Below are 26,981 nucleotides of genomic sequence, written 5' to 3' on the forward strand. Positions count from 1 at the left end.
CATTTGTCTTAGAAATGTGGGTGTTTGGATGAATGCAATGTCATTTTAAAATAATTTTATTTGGTGGCCAGAGTTTAGTATACTGTCTATACAACTCTTCATTGACTAGATATAGATGCTTTTAGTCTAAAATATCACTTTATCTTCTGCTCAATGAAATTAGTTATTCGGTCTCTGTGTGTGTGTCTGTCTGTATCCTCTCTCTCTCTCTCTCTCTCTCTCTCTCTCTCTCTCTCCTTTCCCATTTGGATCTTGTCTTGGAGCTCTTCCCCAGACAGAATGTAACATTTTCTTTGGATACTCTTGCTGGAAATATCTCCATATATATTTGAGGATTGTGTGATTGTGATCTTGGTTTTGGTGGTGTGAACATGGATGTGTGTTGTGGGGAGGAACGTGATAAGGGGTCCTCATTAATTTGCGTAAGTGCTGTGGAAGTGCTTATGAAGTTAGTGAACTGTTATTGTTTGGGGAGAGTCCTGTCTGATTTGTTTATAAACACTGGGCTGGTTGCTGAGAGGGAAAAGAGGTCACAGCACTGTCTGAGCTCTGACCTCTGAAAGGCCAGAGGGCATCTGACTTTTCTCTTTCTTCTCCCTTTCCCTCCTCTCCTCCCTTAATTCTTCCTTCCTCAAACCCTCTAGCTTCCTTTCTCCCTTCCTTCTCCCTTCCTTTCTTCTCCCTTCTCCCTCCTTCTCCCTTCCTTTCTACCTGTGTCTAACTCTACATAATGACTCCCCTTCCCCCTAAAAGGTCAGAATCCCCAAGGGGGAAAAAAAAAAAAGCTAAAACATTTACTCCAAAGTAAAAGCCAAAAATCGACTTTAATCCAGGAAGAGAGAAATACACATGGATATAGAGGTGCAGAGAGAGAAACTTGGGAACAAAAGGGGGACACTGCTATGCTTTTTAAGAAAAAGAAGAAGGCCATAGAGGAGATAAGAGTGTAGCTGGAGGAGGGGAGGGATTCAGGGAGAGATTTAACTGCCCACAAATACTACACACATATATACACACTCAAAATGCCATTCCCTTTTGATTTCCACTAGCTCACTCCCTCCATCAAAGAAAGTGCCCATTCTCAATATTAGGTCATATTTTAAGCCCCCCGCTTTTTTGTTAGTTATTTAAAAATATATATCTCGTTCTGTATAGAAAGCTTGGGATCCCTCACCACACACAGAGCCACACAGACACATACACCCCACTATTTCTTGAATTATTTCACTATAAATGTAATGTGTTTATGACACCTTCCAAAACAAGTCCTGCACCTTTCCATTCATTGTTAACTCCACATCCCTCCCTTGCACAAATACCCCCCAACCCTGTCACACTCCTCACCCCCCTACACACACAGTGACAAATATTGGTATCAGGCTTAAGTGTGTTTTGGAAAAGGGTTGCTAACTTAAACAAAAATGTTAGTTAACACACCGCCTTTGTTAAATAGCCCCCGGGTGGAGAAGACCCAACAAAAAGAGAAGAGGAGGAGGGGGCTGAGGATCTGAAAGTGTCTGTGGTGATATAAAGAGTTCCTAACGCTGAAATCTTGTAATACCTCGTTTCAAACTGAGCTCATCTATAGACCCCGGAAGCGCGGTCAAAAGACTGGAAACCTTTTCCCCCTTGGGCTGGAGTTGTTCTTGAGCTGGAGGGACATTGGGGAGAGGGAGGTGGGGTATTTATTAGTGAATTGGTGAGGACAGGGTGGGAGAAGGACAGAACAAACAGCTGAAAACTCATTAGACCGATTGTGAAGAGTGTCCTCGGAGTGGATTTGGGAAATAAAATACGCCGAAGAAAAAGGCCAGAAGTGGAAATTACCTTTTGTCTCAATGTTAATTACTCCTCGCCTCCAACACTCAACACCTAACCACCTGGTATTCCTTTTTGGTTTTCCCCTAACTCGGCGCTCAATGTCAGGGTCCGAGTGCTCTGCAGTGGATGTGGCTGGCCTGGGGTTGCCCTGTAAAGTGTTGAAGAGGATACAGGGAAAGTTCTTGGTGCGGCAGGGAAACCTCTGCTCCTTTCACTTTGAAATAAAAAGTGACCCAACGTTCCGTGAGGGCGGCGGCGGGTTCGCGCAGAGTTTAGGGACAGTGGAATGGGGGTGGGACAGGGAGTGGGAGTCAGGGTCAAAGGTGGATGGCAAGGCGTCCGCAGAGACCCAAGAGGAGCAGCTGGGTTTCCTGACGCTGGGAGCCGAGATGTAGGGAGCAAGGGGCCGCGGCACAACGGCGCAGCCAGGTCCAGCCTCTCGGATCGCGCTCGCGCCCCATAGCGGCCCGCGGGCTGGGCTCGGGCTCGCCCGCCTCCCCGCGCCCCTGCCAGCGGTGCCGCGCTCCGCGCCCCCGGGCCCACCCCACGCAGTCCCGCCGCCACTTCAGCCCAACGGCTCTCCTCACGCTGGCGCGCTCCGAGGCCAAGCCCTGGAGGAAACTCTTGACTCTGCGCTAGAACCTCTCTGCCCCTTCCCTCAGCCCATTAACCCCCGACCCTCACCTCCAGTCTCTCTTCTTAGGGAAAAGGTGAAAGAAAACGAGAAAGAGATGGTAACAACAACAACACGCACATACACACACACACACGTTAGGAGGAGAATCCTCGCCAGCAAAAGAAGGGGTTGAGAAAGTGGGCACCCCTTACAAGTCCTCTTTTGTTTTCTTACTTAGAAATCAACCGCCCCCACCACCAGACACACACACACACACACTCACACACACACACACAAACGGATACACACAGTTGTATTTTCCAAGAAAAGACGGGGGAGGTGTAGAGGAGAAACAGCCACCAATTTTTTGTAATTGTTTTCCTGATTTGACGTTTGCTGTTTTGACATTAATGACATTAATGTTATTGATGTTTCAGGGAGAAAAAGGCAAAAGAAATAAAGAACTTGAAAACGAAATGATCATCATTTCCCTATTCTTCCATGCCAGAAATAGACCTCTTTCTTCACCTGAGCCTGAAACAGACTTATTGTTCTCAGGTGTTTCCTTCATCATATCCATTTACCCGTCTGAAGTCGCAGGAAATGTTTTTTCCATCAGTGAGCTTGTACATGGAGCCCTCTCCCGCAAAGGGCTTGATCTTTTCTGATTTGAACCTGAAAGTTTCCCTGCCTTCATTTCCCCTCAGTCTCTTTAAAAGCTCCCATTCTCCTTCCCCATGCACACGCCTCAAATAGTTTTCTTAAAGCCAGAAATTTTGCTCTCTGGGGTGTTTTTCAGTAAACAGTAACGCTACATAAACACCTTTTTCACTTACAAGTTGCAGAGAATTTAAATGTTACCCCTGTGTGCATGTATGTTTCTTAAGGCATATGGATAAACTCCACTGAGGTGCAATCAGATACTGCTAGCAAATTGGTGATACAATTGCTGGGTAAAGGTGGGGCTGTAAACAAAGTAAATTTACAATTTTAGAAAGCTTTTGACTTTCAACAGATTTCTTCCCAAAGAAGTTTAAAATCGAATAAAGTCTTTGGAGAGACAGATGATTTTCTTTCTGTTAACATTTAGTAGCCCTGGCTCCTAAAACACTAGTACCTGCACTGACTCCGGATCCCTAAGGTGGTGATTTGCTTTTTTTCTCTCTTAATAAAGACCATATCTAGTTTTTGTTTTTTTTTTTTTTTTTTTCCTCCACTCCATGCCTCTGGACTTTCATTGTAACTTTAGCCAGCTGCTGAAGGCAACCAGCTTTCCTGATCTGGGCCTAGGTCTGCTTTTTTGAGGACTGTGCTTTTATCCTCCCAGGTGTTTTGTTTGGTTTTTAATCCATTTGCATCAGTCCTAGGATTTTCCAAATGTTCTCTGATAACGCAAGGTTTTAGGCCTGGAAAGATGCATTTTTGCAGCCTCTGTAGTTCCAAATACTTGTGCGATAAACCTTTCTGTTGGTATTTGGTAGATTTGTGCTTAAGGCCTAAGACAAGGTTTTGAAGCAGATCCTGGCGATCCAGAACTTCAAAGGCCTGTCACTCAAAGGCAGCTGACACATCACCTGTCCAGGAAGCTGGACACTGCAAGTATTTCCTGTTTTTAGCTCATTTGATTTGTTATTCTTACTTTCTGTTTAGAATTCCTATTTTTGAAATATTACATAGATGGTGTCTACCTGTGACCTGTAGTATAGTAGTTATAAATGCATCAAGATGCTGGCTAGTAATGCATATATATATATATATTCCATATATATATTCCGTATATATATATTCCAAATTCAGTAGGGGGTATTTAAAAGTATGTCTATTCCTAGTTTTAGTTAATTATATTTTAATGAAAGAGTCACTCATCTTCACATCTGTAATATTGGAAAGAGATAATTAGATTTTCAAATGAGAATCAGCCACCTTAAATTTTGCACCAGAAAATACCAAGTATATTTCATTCTAATGAGATCTGTAGTGGGGTTTTAAAATTCATCATAATGTGCTTCAAGAAAGATAACTCAACAGACTCAAAAGATGAAAGGTTTTTCTTTTCTAAGTCTTCTTAAAGTTATTACATTGAACTTATGCAATTCTGATAAAATATTCAAGAATATTACATAAAGGCTAGAACTGTACCCCCCCCCCCCCCCAAACATTCTTGCAACCGTCACTTATTCTCATTTGGAAGTTTTCTTTGACTAACCGCTTCCATCTCCCATAACCTGGATTTTCTCTCCTGCGTATACGTGTTTAAATAGAGTACCTAAGGATCCAGAGTGCAATTCCTCCTTTGAAATAGGCTGGGCTGAGCGGTGTTTGCACACAGGCAGGCACCCTTTATTTACATATATCTGCATATTTGCTCAGGCCCCCGCATATCGCCATTAAAGTGCGTTCATGTGCTCAGCAGAATAAACTCGGCAGAGAAAAGCTCTTCATTACCCTAACTCATATTTCTGCTTAAAGCTCCCTAGTAAACAAATCTCTGGTCCGATAATAATTACTTTGCCTCATTAAAAAAAAAAAAAAAAAAAAAAAAAATCTCGAATGGTTAAAGGGCAACGCTTTGGCGGTATCTATGTTTTATTTCCTTCCCCTTCTTGCTCTGTGTGTGCCTGTGTTTGTGTGTAAGAGCGTGTGTGTGTCTAATGAAGTTTGGGAGTCGCGCGCAGGGGAGCGTGGGGTGCGAGCCCCGGAGGTCCCCATCCCCTGTCCTCTCCGCGGTCGTCGCGTCCTGGGCTCCAACCGCAGCGCTCGGAGCCTTGGAAGCCATGAGGCTCCGGAGCTGCTCTGAGTCCGGGCTGCGCGTCATTTGCAGTCTGGGGAATGTTGATCACCTCACTAATTACACCTCTCTCTCCCCCCTCTCCCTCTCCCTCTCCCTCGCTCTCCTCTCTCATTCCCAGAGTGCATATCGGGAATAGACACACAAAGACATGCGCACTCAACTTAATCAGCCATTTTTTTAAACAGGGCTAAAACGATAATAATTAGCAGAATAAAGACATATCGGATTTTCATTTCCTTTCCTCCTTTTCCCAACCCCTTCACAACCAAACAGCGAGACCGCGGTCGGCACATGCTTTAACTCCTCCCGGACCCCCGAGGACCGCTCCATGCCCCCCACTTTGTGCTCCAGCGTTTTTATTTTCACCCAATAAAGTTCGAGGATTATTTTTTATTTTTTTATTTTTTTAATGAACCCTCTCGTTTTACTTGGATGTGATCAGCTGTAAGTAAAATAAAAGCAAAACAAAAAAGAGGCGAAGATCGAGTAGGAACTGCAGGGGAAATGGAAAGTAAGTTTTTTCTTTAACTTTTATTGAGTAGTTTGTGTTAAATTTAGGTCGAGTATCGATTATCTTTCCAGCCTGATCTTGCACAATCTTTGATATTTCGCTCCCTCTCTCTCCCTCTCCCTCTCCGCCTCTCTCCCTCTCTGCCCCTAGCTCGCTCGCTCCTGCTCGCTCTCGCACACATCCCCTCATCCCGACCATCTCTTCCGCTCTGCCCCCCTTTTCTATCTCTTTCCCCCTTTTTTGGCTCAAGGTTTTGCTCCGCTGAGGGAGGGAGGGGGCAATGAGGGACCTGATTTTCCACTTTCTTTAGGGGGGCTGCGTTTTTCTGGATTTAACTTTTGGATTAAGTGGCGGAGGATCATCTACATTTGCTCAGGCAGTTTTCTCTCCTTTTCCTTGTCTTTTCGGGTTCTGCCTTCCTCGCGAGCCCCGGGCATTCTAGTGGCTGGGGGAAGCTGTCAGCTCCGCAGCGGCGCCGGCACTGCCAGGGGTCCCTGCTCGCCCCGCGCCCCCGCACCCGGATCGGGATGACTAGTCCTCCGCACTCATCCTCCGAAAGTTTGGACGTTGGTCGGTGGGGCTGGGAGCCCCTCTCTTCCTGCTCTTTCCCTGCTTTACCCTCCAACCCCCACCCCACCTTATTCAGCCTCGTTTTTCTTCCCCCTTTTACCACCCGCCCCTCTTCCCCTTCTCAAGTTCCCCGAAGGTCGCTTAGTGTGCGGGGCTGGAGGACGCCCGGGGGTTCGTGCGCTCTGGGGAGGGGATTTCAAGAGACTGGGGTGAACGTTGGGGCTGGGGCTGCAGGTAGACACCGGCCCACCGGAGCGGGCGCGGCGGGCGCTGCCGAGGGCTGCTCTCGGCTGCGCGGGCGCGGGCGCCGCGGAGGGAAGGCAGGTCCGTTAGGAGGCGGGATCACTCGGCCGCTGGGCCGGGGACCCGGGAGGCGGCGGCTGCTTGCTCGGGACGGAAAGCCGCTGGGTGTGGGTTAGACCAGCGGATAGACGCCCGCGGCTTGGGGTCAAGAATCTTTTCCTTTCTTTTTAGCAAAGGGCAAGGGGTGTGTGCGTGTGCGTGTGTGTGTGTGTGTATTGAGTGTCTGTGTTCGGCTGTGAGAACCGATTCATTCTTCGCCCCCCCTAAAAGGGTTCCATGCCTACAAATGAACTTCACCTCCTTCGCTTCTCCAAGCATCAAGTGCGCCTTCTGGCTGGGAGCAGCTAAGGGAAAAGGGGCTGGAATGCACCGGGTCTCTCCTTCCTTCTACTTCTATCCACTCCCAACCCCCTTCTCTCTGCTCTTTTCTATCAGAAAAAATAAATAAATAAATTTTCTCATGAAATTGTATAAAGTTTCTCTGCCAATGTCCAAGTTACAAAAGGTTCCCTATCCTAACCCCCTTACCCCAGAAGACGATGCACTGGTTTCTATTTCTTTTGTTACCTGTGATCCGGGCGGGGGGCTCCTTTCGGCCGCTCAGGCTGGGGTCCGGCCCAGAGAGGAGGCTTCTGCGGGCGCCTGTGGCCGCGACTTCTCACTTCCGCGCGGTTCTGGTGAGGTTTTAGCTACCGTTCGGTGAGACACCCTCCTTGTAGGTACCAAAGGTTCAGATCGCAAACACGGACCCCCCCACCTCGACCCCTACACACACAGAGACACACTCACACTCAACACACACTCACAGACACACATTCTCCCTACTCTCCCCCCCACCTCCGGCCCCCACCGTGTCTTTCCCCTCCCCCCTTCCAAAAAAAGCACACACACATACACACAACAACAACATCCCCCCCCCCCCCAACACACACACACAAACAAAAACCCAAAGACAAGTTCACTGGCAGAAGATGGTGGATTGACACTGACTCAGACAGAGGCAGGTTCACCAGGAAATCTGGCCGTCCTGATTTCTGACAGTTGCATTTCCTCTCCTTGAGTCCTCCCCCCCACCCTTTTTATTAACTCTGTTCCATGTTTAATCAAGGATCATGTAGATGGCAAAAGGAGAGACAGAGAGGAGAGAGGAAGAGAGAGAGAGAGGGGGAGAGAGGGAGAGAGAGAGAGAGAGGGAGAGAGAGAAGAGACAAGAGACAGAGGAGGGTTTTTTTTTTTTTTTTTTTTTTTTTTTTTTTATTGTGTTCTCCTGGATTTTCAGTGGCTTGATCCCTATAAACGTGGAGTGGTTAAAGCTCATATGTAGTATTATATTTTTAGTTGGGTAGATGGATGGAAGAGTGAGAGAGAGGCTGCGGCTGCCGCTGCCTTTTCGGGTGTTGCTTAGATTAAGGCTGAGACTTGGCTGCGATTGGGACGCGACAGTGACACGGGCATCGATCGCTTCCATTGAGAGCAATGCAAAAACACAGCCCGGGTATGTAACACTCTCGGTGCCATCAACACTTGTTTTACTTTGTATTTACTGGCAAAACTGACTGAGCAAACTCAGACTTTCTTTCTGCTTTTTTTTTCTTTTTTTTTTCTGTTTCTTCTTTACTAACTGAAGAATACAAACAATTGTGTATAGAAATTGCTGAAAAGGATGGTTTAAATAAAACAGAAAGGAGATATTCAGAATTATTTCACTACCTCTGTGACTGACTGTTTCGGAGTTTTCCTTTTCCACTGAGGAGCATATTAAAGAGAATGGAGGTTTTCTTTTTTCCTTCCTCATCTTAAAAAAAAATATATTCTTAAGGGAATATTTGATAGTTTTCAAGGTTTGTGGTTTCAATCAGCAGGAAGGCACACAAAAATAAAAGATGGCTAGCCAGCTGTTTTAACCTCTTGCACCTGGCTTCAGTGTGGGGATCATAAGGTTTATACAGTTATTTTTTTAAATGGTTTTAATATTTATGGCATAAACTAAGGAGAGCATCACTGTGTTTTTATTCAGTTGCTGGCTGATTTTGGATTTTTAAAAAAGTAAACTCATATTCAGGTGTTTTCATGTTTATGGCAATGAAGATAGGGTCAATGAAATATGGGGGAAATATCATAAATCTGAAAAGTGAAATGTACCCAAGGAACAAAGAAAGGTCAGGTAAACCAGCTGTGTAAGTCAAAGCAATAGCACCAACTGTGGGGTTAGACAGGGATAGTGGACTCTGGTTCAATGAAGTGAAAGTTGCCACTTAAAGTTAAAAATGAGGCAAACATGTTCAGCGCTTTTATAATATTTTGCAGTTTTTAGCAAATGAGTCCAAATCTGTTCATTAATTTTGAGCTAGTTGGATTATTTTAAAAGATGCTTCACCATCAAAGGAAAACATAAAGGAGGCTGAGAAAATCACCGTTTAATATTGCAGAATTTGCTGCTTCCATTCTGACCATGAGCCTAAATTTACACAATGAAATTTGATTATCTCTAATAACAATATTAGATCCTGCACTGGATGGATGAGAATTGAGGTGGTTTTGTTGATTGCAAGGGTTTAATGTTGCATTTCAGAATCTGATGTGGTTTGGCCTCCCTTCCATTAACTGGAAAACCCCTGAGGTTTTACAATTATTTCTTAAAGATAATACATTTAAGATTGCATTGGTAGGCTGAAGAAAAGTCATAAAGGCAAGAAGGGAAGCCCTTAATAACTCTTGAGATTCAGACATGTTCAGCAGTTAGATTGGCTCTGACTTCACCAAGGGTCGACAATGTGTCATTTCCACGAAGCCAAATTGCCCTCTGCCTATATGATATTAATGTGCAAATCAATATTTCAGGGATTAAATTTCCCTTCTTCATTTTTTATGGTTTCTACCTCAATAAGTCTCAAGTCTATTAGAAGAGGCTGGATGATTTAAAATCTTTCACTGCAGAATGGCTTGTTGTAGTCTTGTTTCATAGACCATTTTAGGATTTTCGTTATAAAGACTAAAGACATCCTAAAGAAGTTGTGAGGCAGTGTAGACCCAGACTCAATAGTGTAAAGCCCTTGTTGATTAAGAACTAAAAGGTATTGAAAATATAATATATACGTTTATGTAATATATATGTACATTCTGCTGCTTTAAAAATATTATGTTAATCACCTATTGATTTATTTCAAAATCAATTGAAGCTCCTTTCTTATTAATGATTTGTTCAGCTTTCTTGAGGACTGTGTTAATTTTCTTAAAGAGTATGCATGAATTAGCTTGGTGTGAAACTATTGGGGCAGAGGATTTTTCAATTAGCAATACTTTCCTAAGAAATATTTTCAGAAACCATTGTTTATGAAAGTAATAATCCAGAGGTGTCATTTGCATACATTGTTGTGATAGCTGTCACTGCATTTTGTGGCTGAATGACTTAGCTGATCTATGTTAAATGAAACCTTCTTCAATTCCTTTTACATTCTGTTTCTAGCACTTAGTAGGTGCAATGTTTCTTTTTATCCTCTTAGAGAAAGAAAATTATGAAAGAAAATATGTGACTTAACTGGAAAGAATACAAAGCAGAAATTTGGAGGGAGGTCAAAATAAAAGATTGTGACTTTATCACATAATCTTGGGAGGGCCTACTGTCTATCATTTGATGGTGTGTTATAGTCTTAAACCCTCTGGACCAAGTTCCGCACAGCTGCACGAATTTCATATGTGATAGAACATTTTTTCCATTCAGTGTGAAATGTTCCTTCCTAAAAAACGTACACCAGACTCGCTTAATTTAGTCTGTTAAAAGAAATGCACATGAAAAAGGACAAAAGCCTCTTTAATCTCTGCAAGCTGTTTGTTTTTCTTCAAGATTCCTGTCTGTTTGGGTTTGAAAAGTCATGTTTATTGAGGAGATGATTCTGAGGTGTGACATTAAAATAATATATGATTTTTGGACTGGTGGCCACGCTTCTGCTTAATTTGCAGAACTGCTTTTTATGCCTGTCAAAACACAGCGTTAATCTATCCTTATTTACAATTAATCTCAATAAAATTAATCTTAACTATGCTTTATTCAGTGGCTTAAAATATCTAATTATATTCAATTAACTGCTGTCATAGTAATTAACATTGCTTAATTGCCTCTGCATATATTTATGTAAAGCTCATTAGGTGCTGCTGACTCCTTTTCCCTTTCCTACTTGCTATTTTTGCTGTTGTCAAACCACGTTCATCTCCCAGTGTTCGACAATGTCAATGAGAACAAATTCTTTCTTAACATTTTCTTGAAATGAATGTTCCTGCCTTCCTTTGAGAAGATACTCGTTATGAGTCTTTAAAGACTAATCCATCCCCCCTCTTCATTTTCCTTATCCCTGGTCTCTAGCACTCTCACAAAATATGTTCTGTCATTGTTGCTAGAAATATGAGAAGCCAGGTTAAGCTTTGTGTTTATAAATGAGGAGCCTTTCTGTGTCTGCCTAAGGGCTGTACCCACAGGGAGAGGGTTTTCCCCCCTCTTCTAAGACCACTCTAAGGGTTAAAGACTTGGCCAAGGTTCAAACTGAGAAGCGCCCAGGGAAAGTGCATGTGAATATGTACAAGTTTCATGTAATTAGTGCTTAATTATATTAACATATGCAAATTGTCAACTTAGGAGCTTGTTGAGCTGGCAAAGATCAGCTAGGCACAATTGCAGTATTGTTCTGAAACAATAATGGATTTCAAGTTGGATTGTGGAAACACATAACTAGCTATCTAATTTAACTCATACCGTGGTGAAATTTCATTAGTCTCCATGGAGACTGGTTTAATTGTGCTGACTAATGTTCTGGGCTGCAGAATGTCCTAAAAAGAAAGCGTTGTTTGCCTAATCCACCTTACAATGACACTTGTTTGTACATGTTTCCCTTGTGTGAGAATTTGCATATGCAAATAAATAGTTTCTCTGCTCCATTTGTCATGGCTGTTCATTACCCATGAAGAGGACATTGTTACTAGGCTGTTACTGAGTCTCCCAAGACGGGATAGTGTCAACCAGTCCAGCTACATTCTTTCATAATTTGTTTCTGATTAATAGACCAGAGTGAGTCTCATTCTTTTTGGGCATCTGTAAAAGGAAGGTCACTTCTGTCACAGAAAAGAGTTTCTGCAGTAACTGAAGGACTTTTCTTCTTCTTCTTCTCCCTTGTCCACCCATTGGTTAACATAATCATATTTAAAATAATAGATTCTTGTTCTAAGAATGCCTCTACTAATAATCTCTAGTTTCCTAAAGCAAAAAGATAGGAAAAGAAAGGAGATTCTGTTATTGGAATATTAATCCTGTTTTTGACAGAAAGGTAAACTGATATAATTGCTTTTCAGTTGAAGGAATGGGGGTTTATACAAGTGTGAAAGCATCGGAAAAGGATTAGCATTTTTTTGCATAATGAAAAGCTCTGTTGAATAGGGTCCTGAATGGCTGACTGAATGACTAAGATGAAAGGAAGATGAAAATGCAGGCTTCTCTTTCTTTATGTCTGTGCTCCGCTCTCTCTAAAGTTATGTTTGTCCAAGACTTGAGAAAACAAGCAGGGGTTCAGATTTCAGCAAATTTATAAGATGCTGTGTTTTCATCATCATTGGGACGTAATGTGTATGACAATAGTGCAGCTAGAAGATGATCAACAGAGGTTTGTATATAGAAGAGTTTCAGAAACATTCCAGGCTAGCCAAATATTGACTATTGGGTATCAGGAATTCCCAGCACTTTGCTGGCAAAAACAATTATTTTAGAAGAGCCAATAGTATGGTGTGGATATTTAATTCAGTTAATGATGGAATATAAAGTGTCTGTATTTTACCACATCGGCTATAAATAACTATCTCGATTGGTGAAACACTTCACTTGGGAAAGAGTTGTGTAATCTGACTTTTGGCAATGTTAAGTGTTTTAAGTGGCCTATCAGCTTTTGTGGCTGGGAAGCGAGAGAAGAGGGTACAGATGTATTTTTTTAAGATTTAATTCATGAAGTTCTGAATGCAGTCTTCATGTTGCTTTGTAGGTGTATTGTGTATTTTATTTAGAGATAGGTCTTTAAAAGTGTCTAGGTATTATAAGTTCACTCTTGGAGACGTTTGTAGTAGGGTCCCCTGTCACTAGTTAGGGATGTAACTGGTTATCAGTTGACAATGTGATCAACACTCTTAATGATGTTTCTTCAACCATCATTAGGACAGTTAAAATACCATAAGTGTTAAGACTCTTTCAAAAGTGGGAATTGGTTCTTTTGTACATATGTAAATCAAATACAGTGCAGATAATTATTTATATGTATACATTTTAAACAAGCTCTTTCACGTTTGAAGTCACCACTAATGATCATGGCAGCCTCAGAACAGGACTAAAAGATTTCATCAGATATTAACCCAACTTGTTTGCTGCTAGATTTTAGAACTTCCATTTGCCTCATCACTTTAGCAGTTTTGTTGTGGAGGTACTATTAAGATGGTTAGATGGAAACTTGGGAAATCACAAGTATTTTTACATAAATTAAAGTGTAAGGGTTGACTCTTGAGTACAGCATATTGTAAAGGAAAACTGTTTGATCTATGTTATACAGTCCCCCAAATTTTTTACTAGAGTCCTTTTTAAAATTTGTCAAGAAATTCTGGATTGCTTCAGAAACTTTTATGGTTAACTTTATGATATGCTTGAAAAAAGTCTTAAAAGAACAAAAAAATCCACATGGAGGCTATTCTTTTACATGCAGAAGGGCTTATTAAGGTATTTCCATAAGAAAATGTGTTAATTTAAAAAATAAATTCATTTATATTTTAAGACATTGTTAACCAGGCACCATGTGTTGTAACTGGCAGTTTTCCAGCCACCATGGAAGTGGATCACACATGGGTTAATAGTAGCTTATGTGATGTCTACATTCTTATGAAATGGGCAAAAGCCCACGGTATTCTGATATCAAGATTTTAGAAATCAGACAGAAAGCAGAATATATGTTTATATGTGAACAGATGGACACATGTGAGAACTAAAAGTGCACAATTTCTCTTGGCACTTGTTTTAGTTATCCCTGATGATATAACCAAGATCTTAGTGCACTCACAGTCTTTGATGGCTAAAGACGAAATGGGATTTTAATGAGGGCTCAGTGGCATTATTTTCTTGCATAAGGATTGTGCCCCTTGTGATCTTGCTGGACTTGATGTTCTGTTAATTCCCTAGTTTCAGAGGTTCACAAGTTGCCTTGAAAGTTTGATATGGTTTCACATTGGACATACAATCCTCAGTTCAAGAATGGCTGCTCTCTCGTTTCCTTTTCTTTTAGAGGTTTGTGAATAGAATAAAATATTTGCCACTTTAAGGCATATTTGAGTTTATGCACTCGACTTAAATATGACTTTGGCACTAAAGTCATATTTAGTAGGCAGCTTATCTCTAATATAATTAACCACCTTAACATTCTAGAGACTGGATAAAATAAACAAATACAATTTAAGAATTTGGGCAGACTGACTTAGTTAATACATCATAATGTCCTGATGGTCCAAGAAAAGTTGTGAGTAAGTGTTTTGGTCCTTCACGTCAGGGGTTCACACACCAGCATCATAATTCAGATAATAGATCATTTCTAATGTTTGTCTGACTTGAGGACACAGCAGTGCTCAGATGATAATTACTGAATGGTATGCACTATAGGACATACCTCTAAATACAACATTTATAGGTTTCATTGTGTTCTAGCTATAAAAAGGAAATCACTCTGCAAATATTTACTCAGGTCTAAATCATTTTAACCAGGGAAAATTGACTTTTGGGTTAAAATATGCATTTTATAACTGTCCATAAAATTCTTTTCCTTCACTGTAAAGAAGAAAAGAAATCCATAGCTCTAACAATGTCAAAATACAAAAACATACAAGCTGGTGTATGCCACCTGGTTATATTGTTAAAAACAAAATGAAACATAACTTCTTAAGAGGGAAGTTTTTGAGGAATCTTAACGTTTGTCTGCTTGGAATAATAGATTGAAAAAGACCAATTGTTCTTACATTTCCCATGTTATTTTCATTAAACCTGAAATCGTTTGCTAATGTGGATTTTCAAAAATACAGTGATTAGTAGTTTTTAAAATACCATAAATTTTGGAACAACGCAATTAATACTTAAGATTTCCTGAGCCCATTAATTGAAAATTAGAATTAATCTTCCCTTTTGGTTTAGTGGATACAACTGTGTTTCATCATCCCTAACACTCTTACGTTCCTGTTCACTAGAGTATGTACAGACAGACAAACACACACGCGCGCACGCACACACACACACACACACTCACATCTACCCTCTTTCCGTGTTAGGTCTTTCTTTCCTCTTTAGATGCATTCCTAGTGGTAGCTTGTGAAATTTTCCCTTCATAGGCTAAACTTTCATCTTCTAAGAATTGGCCAATATAATCTCAACAGAAAACAGCAGCTAGGGAGGTAAGGCAATTAGAAATTACCAAAATGCCAGAGTCTGGGAAGTGGCCTTACCATCGTTCGGTTCAACTAGCTCATTTTAAAATATGGGCTATTGAATTAAAGATAAGTTATCTTTGATTGCCCAGCAAGGTAGGAAAATGTCAAGACAAGAACTGACATATTCAAACTCTAGGACCAGTGGTCACTCAACTGTATTGGCTATTTGAAAAATGTTTGTTGAATGAATGAATATGAAGGTTGTGGAGATGGTGAAGAGGAGGAAAGGAAAATGTGCATGATAACCTGTCTTGTCTGAGAGAGTGAGCTCTCTTATCGAAAGGAGACAAGTAGAATCTGGATGGTCTCTTGTTATTGTGACTGTTAAACATATTTTTGTGTTAAGCAGGAAGTTACACGAGGTGCTCCAAATGGACAAGAAGAGCCTACGATTCATAAAATACTGATGATTTCAGTGACTTAAAATGTATTTATCACAATCATAAACATGGTGTGAACAATAACAAGGCTTCACTTCTGTGTAAAGAAAGGATATGAAGTCAAGGCTGTGATGTTTTCGAGGCAGCATAATATACAAAAAGAATGACACCTAGTTAAGACCAGACATTTTTTGATTCTGCTTACTTTGGTTTCCTTTTTTTTTTTTTTAATCACTTTATTTAAACTTACATTTTAGATATTTTAACATCTACTACATTTGTTGGCAACCCAATGCTTAATAGGAATCTTATTCAACCTATATGACACCTGGATTACATTTCTGTTGTGGGTGCCCTTGTCCAAATTACTTAATCTTCCTGAGCCTCAGTTTTCTCATCTGTATATCAGGGTTGCTGTAGAGATTACATAAGACTAAAGTGTTGTGAATGTTAAAATAAGTGATTGTGGCAGGACCTGACAACTGATCCAAAAGTTCCCTTTTTGTTTTTTCCCAATAGTTGTTTTAAAGTAATGATCAACTAAAGAGCATTTGATAAAGCAAGTCTACATAGATATTTTGAGTAGAGTTTCCCCTCTCTCCTACAAGAAAAATATATGAATTTGGCAATGGATATGTCTAAGAGGTGGAGGAAAGGAGTAGTATCCTTCTTTTCATATTTTCTCACTGACAGGTACCCAAATGGCATCTAGGTTGACAGGTGGATGCTCCTCCACATCTTTATCTGCCACTCGATCACTACAAGTTGGTTTGGTCCTGAGGGGCTTCTCGGTATTTAATGCATTTCTGAATCTTCATTTTTTTTTAAAGAAGCAAATTAAGACAGAAACAGCTTTTCAATAATTCAGACCTTGGTCTATCCACATGAACTCAAGATTCCAGACCCTCCATTAAATACAATAATAGAAATGACTGTAATGCTTATTTCAGTCTTGAAGTTGAAAGCCTTTGCTTGAAAGCCACTGAATTGGAGGATTTTCCAAAACTGGATTATGTACTTGGTATTAATGATATTATATACTTGATATTGGTGATATTTTCATATGCCAAGAAAAATGAATGGATACTATTACATGGTATCCTGTTGACCAAAATTTATACCAACCTAGAGAAGAGATCCAGGTATTAATAATCCAATAATATTATGAAACTTTAAATTTTCTTAGGTTATTTTATAACTAACTTGTGGGTCTCCATCTGGTTTATCTCTTGGGGAATCACAGTCCTTTACTGTTTTATAATAATGCATTATTCTGGAGGACTATCCAAGTTTAAAGATGGTAAATTCATGATGAGTTAATATATATAAGTACAATTTTTTGAACCACCTGGAAACTAAAGTTCTGTTTTTTTAATCTGTTTATTTTTGATACATTTTTTATTGTGATACATATAAGATACACATTTAAAATTATTGTTTATAATTTTATGGGAAATCTAAGTGCATTTGGATTATAATTTTCTAATTTTGTATTTGATTATTGTTTAATATTTATATATGTTTGGTTCATAACACTTCTTAAAAATAAAAGTGTATGCATAGCCTATATTCTAGTCATATTTATAAGAGGCCCTGGACTTCACATTTCATTTGAAGTACATTTATTTAAGACAAAGCATTTTTTAATATTAATCAATATAAGGATATAACTCATGTAGAGAAAGCAATTAGCATCTTAACATTTTTTCATGATGCTTGTTTAAGTGTCTCCTCAAATAAAACTGCAGCCTCCATGAGGGTAGCACCCACTTCTGTTTAAACACTATATCCACAGTGATGGACATACTATTGGCAAATATTTGGTGCTCAGTAAATACCTGTTGAATGAATGAATGGATAAATGAATGATAATTAAAAACATAAATAGAAAACTTCAGTTTACTATACTACTGGAATCTGCCTTTCCTCCTGAAATCTAGGTACTGAAAAAAAAAATCACCTTAGAAACAACTGGACTTGTTTCTTGTTTTGGGAAATTCCACAGAGCAAACCATCTTACAGAGAAATCTAAATGGGTTTTTATATTAGAACCATAGATTGTTGCAGTCAGAAGGGATATAGCACAATCCCCTTGTTTAACCAATACGGAAACTGAAGCTCATGGAAATTCCTGGGAAACATCACATAACTACAGAGTGCAGCTGAAGAAATTGAGTGTGTGTGTGCATGTGTGTGTCCTCTTCAGTTTATTTGGCTTAGCTTCTCCCTATCCAAAAATTATATAATATTAATATGAGAATAATTTGTTATGCTTATGCTGGAGATTATTTTTATTTGTGAGATTTTTCCAAGCAAAGGAAGTTTTTAGTTATTACAATTCCTGTGCTGGGTGCTCTGAGATTATAAAGGTAAACTGTTAGAGATAGGACCAAAATTGCCTGAAAGGTGAAAGCTTGCAGGAAAAATAGGGTGGGTCATTTAGTTCTTGAAATGAAGCAGGGTGCAGATTAGGAATCATTATGGTTTGCCAGAAGTTGCTGGTCATAGAAGCCTGTTTAACTGCTCACTGTCAACAAGGAAATCATGGGCAGCACTTAAAGTGGCTCACCTCTGATTTATTCATAAACCTCACACGAGCACTTGGCTTTGTTCTTACTCTAGTAAGGCGGTCTGATGCCAATAAGAACAGGAATAAAGAGCTCCTTGCATGGTCCAAGACTGAATAGCACTTTACCTCAAAGCCTGACCTCTTTTCTAGAAGTCTGTTGTGCTAGAGTTGACTCTGATTGGCTGTGTCTCCTCAGATGAATTGAGAGAAGAGGTTATAACAAGTATCTACTCTGTAAACTCTATCGTGTACATAACAAGAACTATGTGACTGGAACTTGGGTTCTAACGTAACCTAAAGGTTGCCGTGCTTATGCTAAATGGAAAGGCTCTCCTTTTCAGAGAGCTTAAAAGTTTCACCTTTAATAGTAGTTTGGAAGGAAACTATTGCCTCTTTCTAATTGAAAAATACAATGATCTCAAAGTGGAATTGTTTTTGATAATCCCTTCCCCGAATAAGTGAATTTAAAGAGATTTAGTAACATAAGAAATTAAGGGTTTGAGAATAAAATAGATACCACCCTGTGATAAAAACAAGGAAATTGGTTGGCCTGCCAATTGGTAAACCATATTTATCTGAGAAACTTCATTTGTGCCACTTAACAAATTATGCTCTGCTCCAGCTGCCCATGTTGAACGGAAGGGACCTGTGAGAGACAGTCAGCTGGCTAGTTTGCACTGGGGCAGAGGTTGAGTAGAGTTTCTTAAATCCCCAGAGCATCATTTAGTTAATGTTAGTCTTTTTTTTCCCCTCCCCCTGAACCCGCCCCCCACCCTCCGCCCCCGCCCCAACCATCCTGTCCACTCAGGCTTCCTTTTTCTTCTTTCGATGAAGTTGGTCTCTTGTTACTTACACTGCCTATATTTACAAAAATTTTTCCTCAAATTTTCGCAACACATTACATGAACCCAGAAAAGCCCATATTAGGAGATGGCGATGAGAGTTACTGATATATCTTTAGATAAAGCCATCCTCCCGTGCAATCACATCAGAGTCATCAACTCATTTGTCACGGCTGAAGTGAAAATGTCAGGACCAATGAGTGTATGAGTGCTGAAGGGGGCGAAAGGGCTTTTGGAGAGAGACATTTTTGTGCTGGGAGTCGGCCATGGCTTAGTTTTTGCTCCAGGGAAATATTGGGATTAGCCAACACTATGTACAAATCCTTAGCACAACAGAATTAGTTGGGAAAATGGGGAGGTGGGGGTCATGAGGATGAGCACATTTCTGGAGACATTCTCCAGGCTACAGGCCAGAAACTATGGAAAAGAATGAGGTGATTAATAAAATTCTTTTAAGGGATATGCTGTATACAGGTTCATCAATTTCAAGACTGAAGTCATAGGTTTGAATGGTGTCAAGGAAGACCTGCGTAATATACCACTAAATATGTATGTGGCCTCTGTTTTAAATTTAGCTGCATTAAAAGAATTTCAATCTTAACATCCATTTGAAAAGTTTTCAGGTAGATAATATTGGAGTACACAAAGATAACATTCAGGCATAAAGTACTTTTGACATTATGGTAGAATGGAAGTTAATACTTAATTTAAATAACAATAATTATGATGAAATACTTGTTGCATTGCTGAATTTACACAAAACCAAGAAGCTAAACTTTCTTTACAGAGACTTAATTCTGAAACTTTAATTGAAAAGCAAGTTATTTTCTTTAGCTGCAGAAGTTCTTATCTTTGATAGACCAATACTAGCAGATTTATTTCATTTTAGGTCCAGTTAACTGTTCTCTTTCAGATAATGTACCCACACAACCTTTTCTTGTTTAATTCTATTGATTTACAGTGTTAAAGTGAAATAATCTGATACCTGTTTCCTGCCCTTTGAGTATTTGTCGTCAAAGAGGCTGATTAGTTTTTTCCCCCAGCTCTTTAACTGTTTTAAATGTATAATTATCATTGCATGTCATTTGATAGCTGCACTAATTGCTGCCAACTATTGTCTGTTTGCACTTAATGCTGAAACCTGATCAACATCCTGCTTTGGTTGATGTTTGGTGGTAAACTTTAATTAACTCTTATTGCATTGAAGAAGAGTTCAAGCTTGGTGCTAACTAATCATTTACCTTCATTATGTCCTGACAGCTCCACTTGTTCTTGGTCCTAATAGATACACCAGTCAGTAAATAAACCTGCAAACCTCATGACTTGTAGTTTCTCCACACTGATATTTTGCTACTTAAAGTACAACATAATTGGGCCCAGATTATTATTTAGTTAGTTTAGTATCTCTAGTTTTGTAGACACTAATCTTAAATTGCTTCTTTCATGCTGGACAATTTCATTTTAATAGAAACTGTAGATTTGAGATAACATTATTTCTTCAACATGGTTCCTCTGAACATGCATCTTTTGAATCAATACAATTAAGCTTGTCTCCTGTTGGAATTCTTGTAATTATTTTTCCTAAGATACTTTTCCTGTAATGATATTGAAGTTAAAGTAATCAGGTTACCAGCAGATCATGTAAAATTCAACTCAAAATTGCTGGCTGCTTGATTTTAATTTGTCTGACATCAAGTTTGTTTGAAAAGGGATAATATGTGGGTAAACCAAGGAGCTTATAATTATGGTTGACGGTTGTTTGTTTATAATGAAATCTAATTAAAGTTCATACATTTAAAATACAAAAGCTAATTACTGAATTGCTCACTTCACTGATGGGCAGCAGTCAAATTAACTTTCAGGCCAAAAAAAAAAAAAAAAAAAAAAAAAAAAAAAAAAAAAAAAAAAAAAACCTAAATAAAAATCCCCAAACAAAAGCCTCTTCATAATAGCAATAAAATAACAACTAATCTCAGAGATCAAACATAAATTTGACAATATTTCATCCAGAAGAAAACTTGGCATTCTACTTATGTTCTCTATTATGCTAGTTCTAATGTGGTTTTTAATATAAAATTATTTAAAATATTTACATGGGATGTAAAAAGACACTTGTATTTGGTAGATTCTAAGAGTATTATATAGTAAGATGCACTTGGTAGTGATTTAAAGAATTTATGCCTATAACTTTCTTCAGTGAAACTATTTGAAATCATGTAAAATTATTGAAATCATTGCTCAAGAAATAGGAATGTTTGCTGGAATACTTGACCTGTGATTGATTTTATGAAGATAATTATGGTAGGTTTAGCCTGCAAGAAATGACTTTTTTTTTTTAAAAAAGTGCCTACACTATTATACTTACTGTTATATTGGTTATGAGATCATATTGGTAGGGACTGTGAAATAGAAAAAATTATACAATTGTTTTTTCTTTGAAATATTTGGTTGCCAGTAGTTCAATAATCAATTTCATATATAAATAGATAAAGGAGAAAAACTACAGACGCACGTTAAAATATACTGTCTTTACATTGCCTTTCATATATCTTTACATATAAAATAAATTGTATGTGCACTGGTTTTTACTAGTCTGGTATATCTTTTTTTGAAGCCAAATAGTCTACAGTTATATATAACTTAATAAAAGCAATTAAGATTAATTTTTTAAATGTTCTTATGTGATAACTTAAAAGGTTATCAACTACACACTCTTAGATTATGCATATGCCAGAGAGATTAGTCAGTTACATCTTAAAGACGAACAATATAACATATGAAAAACATGGTAACTGTGATTTATAAATTCCAAAAATGATTGACACAGTTCATGTTTTTCCAAGGAGAACTAAAGTGTTCTGTGTTAAAGCTTCATGTTTAGCAGTGTAATTTACTTGAACTTTCAGATATGGTAGAAATTGAGGGAGGGAGTCCATGAAAGGAAAATAATCCTGTCCATTATTGAGATCCCTGTAAATGTAAGTATAATCTACACAATCTTTTCATAACTTCAGTGTATATTTATATGCATTTTATTATAGTACCTGATTGATTTATGGATTAATATTTATTTAGGGAAGAAAAATTAAAAGGATCATATAGTCATTTAATTCTAATCCTACTTTGCATAGATGAGCCAAAAAGAAGATGATTAATGCTGAAGTATGACTGGGTCACTGGCATTTGGAAGTACCTTTTTGTTCAATAAAGACAGGAAAAAAAAGTCAGTATATTCTCAGTATTGGCAAACAACAGCTTTCTAGTAATACTTTAGCTGATTAGGACATCCTTAACCTTTAATGAAGCAATCACTACAAAGCCTTAATGTCAGCTGGAATACTAGCAAAACAGTATCAAAGAAAGAATCAGAAAGAGGCACTGAACATAATTACAGTTCATGTCCTTGTCTCACACCAACGCAAACTATTCATTTTCAATTAGAATGAATAAGAAAATTAGAAATCAACTAGATTGGTTGCAAGTACCAAAGTTTGTTTACAGAGGGGAGCTAAATTATTGGGTCCATCTTGCACACTGATTATAAAATTTTCCTGAAGCAAACAAATAAAATGAGTCATATAATAATGTAATTTTGTTAAGGAGAGATTATTGATTCCTCTCTAAGGAAAGTAGCTGGAGTTTGATTAAAGTTTTGAAGAAAACTGAATAAAATTCCTATTTCCCACAACTATTCAAATTTAGAGCTATTGTGCACATTGGTAAAGTGCACCTTTTCTCTTTAGTTCTTCATCACATATGTTTAATGCTACGTAATTGTTATATACAGTCTATACAGATTTAGTGATGTGAGAGAGAATGAGGGAAAATGAGGGTGGGAAGAGAGGAAGAGAAAGAAAAGAACGAGAGAGGGAGAAGAAGACTCTTAATCACAGGGTCCCATTTACAGAGAAGAAAACAAATCTTCATTGACTAGCTAACACAAATGAGAAAAACGAGAGGAAAACAGGGAAAAACGACTTAGTTGACTCACATACTCATACTTGTCTTTGTAAACTTTCTCTATTTAAAAAATGTGCCTGTTTTAAATGCTGAATATATTTGGTTACACCCTTCTATTCAAACTTAATTACCTTCTCCCCTTTGTCGTGACATGGGTGGAAAGTTTTTGCCGTGTCAGGAGAGGTCGTCACACATTCTTTTGCAGTTCTCTTCATTAATTCCTTCTTGCAGAAGCATTTTCTCTCGTGCTGGGAAGGTAGGAGGGTGTAACAGAAGAGCCCTGAAACATCAGCAGGAAGCTCTAAGCTGGTTAATGCAGTATAATTGTCTGGACATAGACTGGTCTTTGTTTGTGTGGTTCACTCCAAATCAGCTGTAATTAACTCCAGAGTGTTTCCAGATTGCCAGCAAAGAAAAATTACAGCTTTTCTGTTTTAAATTGTAAAGCTCACAAACATTAACTATGCAGATTGCATTTACTTTGATATATTTCTGTCTTACAAGTGAAAAAGCTTGTTTGGCTACCCAACCCCCACCTCTAAAAATCTCCTTTTGTAAGTTATTTGATTTAGTGTCTATTGGAACATAATGACTCCCTAATAGTTGGATTTGAAACCTTTTTTACTTAATATTTTCTATCCTTTTACATCCTTGCATTTGCCATCTTTCTTGCTAATGTTTTTAATACTGTAGTGGGAAAAAAGTTATGCAATCTTTCATGAAATACTCCACATATACCAAAATAAGCAAATAGCAGAGTAAGATGAATTAAAGAGAAACACTAGCACCAACTTAAGACTGAGATCAAAGATGTACCTGATGTAACTGGTACTTCCACACAGGTGGAACCTGTGTTCCATATAACATATAACCTGTGTTATGATATATCAAAAGAGAGACTGAGAAACAGGCAATTCTCCTACCCTATTCTCTGAGTTCGCACACCACACCCTTTTAAAAGCTTCTATACAGTAGTTTATAATTATGAATTCCAACTTGGGTAAAAGTGAGGTAGCAATAGCGGTGAGAACTAATGCAGCCTTGTACACAAAAGATTTGTCAGCAACTGATGCAAAAAAAAAAAAAAAAAAAAGAAATCTAGCCAAAATTCTTTTTTTTTTCTTTCTTCTGAATTTAACAATAAGGAATTTAAGCCTCAATGTGGCTTTAGCAACCAAAGAAAAGAAGCTCTTGGTGTCTGCATAATACCACTTTGATGGATTTTTTCATCAGTTCTCTGTACGTGGCAACAAATAAACAAGTATAATTATACTTGTGAAGGTCTATTCATTGCTTTGTCAGGATTAGATATATGTGCCGTTTTCACACTGTGCCTCTCTTTTGTCTTTGCCTAACTCACTATGACATATTGATAGAGGATTTGGAATGGGGAAAAGGCCACAGCAGAGACAGTGATGACCTTTTGGAAACTTGATATAATTCAAGGATTTTTATCTATTTTCTATTTTTTAAAATTTGTAACTAGTTACCAAATTATCATGTAAGTGGACAACTTTTAACCCACATAAAACGGAGTAAATAAAGACTCAAAGTGTTATGAGATGGCTAAAGAACAGATGAGAATAAAAACAATAGGCTAAGGAGCCCACTGGTCTTCTTTCCCAGCACTTAGCAGAGTAGCTAACCTAGCATTCCTTTCCCATTATTCTGTCCTCTTGATCAGATCACGTTCTTTTTAATCATTTCACAAACACTGTCTCACTGGACCGTAGAAGAGGGCTAAAAAACAGAGGTAAAACTGGCCTCTCTGATTTTGGGTTCTAATGGGAACTCTGCTTTCTGAATGCAAAGGAATTCTTCTATTGTTCAGAAAGCACCCCCTTTCATTAGCTAGGCTCCTTGTAGGTGGGTTTGGTCATTTAGCAGAGCAGAGTTTAGGCAGCAGTGACTGTAGACGAAAGCAAAGCAGAACGACTAATAAAAGTTCTTTTCTGCATATTGTCCATTAGTTTTGAAAAAGGGATTTGACATGATCAAAGTCACTGATCTTGTGAATTACTAAGAATACCAAAAATGTGTATGTACACATATTCTAAGCAGAGCAGCAGGTATGTATTGCTTTGAATTTAGCATTAAAACTATGTTAGGTTTTCTCTCTGGGATTTCTTGAGGACTTTGGTGATTTTACAAACAGAATGTCTGGCAGTAGGGAACAGAAGTTGGTGAACACTAAATAAAAATCACCTTAAATGGTGAAGGAAGTTTTATAGTGAGTGAACTTGTTATGCAGTCATTTTGGAATGAATTCTATGGTTTAAGTTAAATGGTTGTTTTTGTGGTCTTTTTTACTGGGACTTATAAAACTTTATCGTAAATTTCTTAAATGGGTCACTTTGATAGAAGAAAGGCCTCGTCTGACATTGATGACAGGGAAATCACTTAGCATCGTATTCAGTGTCACTGTACATAAGGATCTAAATAACTTTTTATCTATACAAACTAAAGTGATTCCCTCAGAATATACTGAAAAACATTGTCATGGTTATAGTCAATAGCAACAAAATAAAAATTTTAAAATCAAATAATATATTGTTAGCTATATCAATTTAGATAGTTTTGTTATTGTTGGTTTTAAGATGAAATGTAAATTTAATTGTATAGAAGACATGTATTTGACTTAGTTTCTGATTTATATGTAGCTTATTGAGAAGAAATTGATTGGCAATTTTCTGTAAAATTGTATGGGAGTATTGTACCAAAATATATCCTACCATATTGCTTTGACCTATGATGGATTCCTTAATGTGGTTTTCATAATTTTTTTATACAGCAATAATGTTACATTTTGAAGGTGACTTCTGGCTCTTTTAAGGTAAAAGAAAAAAATGGGATCTACTTTATGTAGGGAAATATTGAGATGATACGTTGCAGGGTTTATTCCACATCTGGCCAAAATTGTTAACTGCACATTTTATGCAATTCATTTGAGTTGCTTTTAGAATGCATGTAATAATTCTAGCTGGCGACTGTATTTGTGGGATGAGAACTGTTGTAGGAGTGAAGATAAAACTAAATTCAAATAACATATATAGCTTAGAAACTTTTTTATAAAGCTATAAAATGTTGAGGCGTTTTCCTCACTCTTTATAATTAAAATGAATTTTTTTTTTTTACATATAAAATATATTCATCATGCCTAGCAGGTTATCCTATCATTGGGGAATATCACCCTGGGTTCTGGAACTTTATGTTTTAATCTAGCATCATTAATTTAGTGTTATTTACCACCTTGCATTCATTCCAAATTTCTAGTCTCTTTCTGACTCCCTCATTTCCTTCAGGCCAGCAAGAGATTATATTTTAGGCACTTTGGCTGCCTTCAGTATGAATACGTTGTTTGTGCAGAATTGGCAAATGCAAAGGTAAACATTAATGTTTATGGACTAATTACGAAATTGTTAGGTTTTCTTACTTATGGTTATCAGATTATTTCAGGGGATTTTGAAAGCTGTATGCATGCCATGAGGATAATTAACCTGAAGCTCATCAATGATTAAAATTAAAATTACACACTAGGCTTTGTGATGTTTGATTTGTGAGCAATTAGAATGTCATTTTAACCATCTCGGATACCAAAACGAATTTTGAATTCATTTTCAATCTATGAAGATCTTTTAATGTTTTCTAAACTGATCACTTTCCCTCTGATTTGCCTGACAAGATTGGATTCGATTACAGTAAAGAGAGTATTAATTAGCTATTCTTTATACTTAATATGCCAGTGACCTTCACTGATGTCTTTCTTGTATAAGAACTTTTAAAAAGGGATTTCTAAAATGCTTAGTAATATTGGTGAAACCAGTATTCTGTTTTGTTTTTTTCCAGTTCTCCACCACTCTGAAGACTACGTAATAAGGTATAGGGATGGGAGGTATAGGGATGGGAGGTATAGGGATGGGAGGAGCATCTAGGTTGAGATAGTACATATTTATCATAACCAATATGATATGCAATGTAATATAGCAACATTAATCTTTCTTGTTTCAGAAATTGTCAGGATATGTGAAAGTGCTGATACTTTTAAATTAAGGTGCTGGCCTTGAAGTTATGAGACTCTTCACATGTAAGATTTGAAATAAGTTTGTTTACCTGTTTCATAAAATCAAG

General features: G+C 38.1%; 1 protein-coding gene and 1 long non-coding RNA gene across 2 annotated transcripts in view; one reads left to right on the plus strand and one right to left on the minus strand.

Moving 5' to 3' along the window:
* LOC104682282 overlaps positions 1 to 7,405 on the minus strand; it is a 76,413-nt gene extending 69,008 nt beyond the window's left edge. Inside the window, exon 1 of the long non-coding RNA XR_750676.1 lies at positions 7,180 to 7,405. This is a non-coding gene — a long non-coding RNA (uncharacterized LOC104682282). The remainder of the gene's footprint in view (positions 1 to 7,179) is intronic.
* Positions 5,367 to 26,981, plus strand: part of ZFHX4 (zinc finger homeobox 4) — a 194,199-nt gene continuing 172,584 nt past the window's right edge. Inside the window, exon 1 of the mRNA XM_010388845.2 lies at positions 5,367 to 5,739. The gene's annotated coding sequence lies outside the window, so the exon portion shown is untranslated. The remainder of the gene's footprint in view (positions 5,740 to 26,981) is intronic.

Source organism: Rhinopithecus roxellana, chromosome 9, assembly GCF_007565055.1.
Source record: "Rhinopithecus roxellana isolate Shanxi Qingling chromosome 9, ASM756505v1, whole genome shotgun sequence".
In the NCBI taxonomy this organism is placed as follows: domain Eukaryota; kingdom Metazoa; phylum Chordata; class Mammalia; order Primates; family Cercopithecidae; genus Rhinopithecus; species Rhinopithecus roxellana.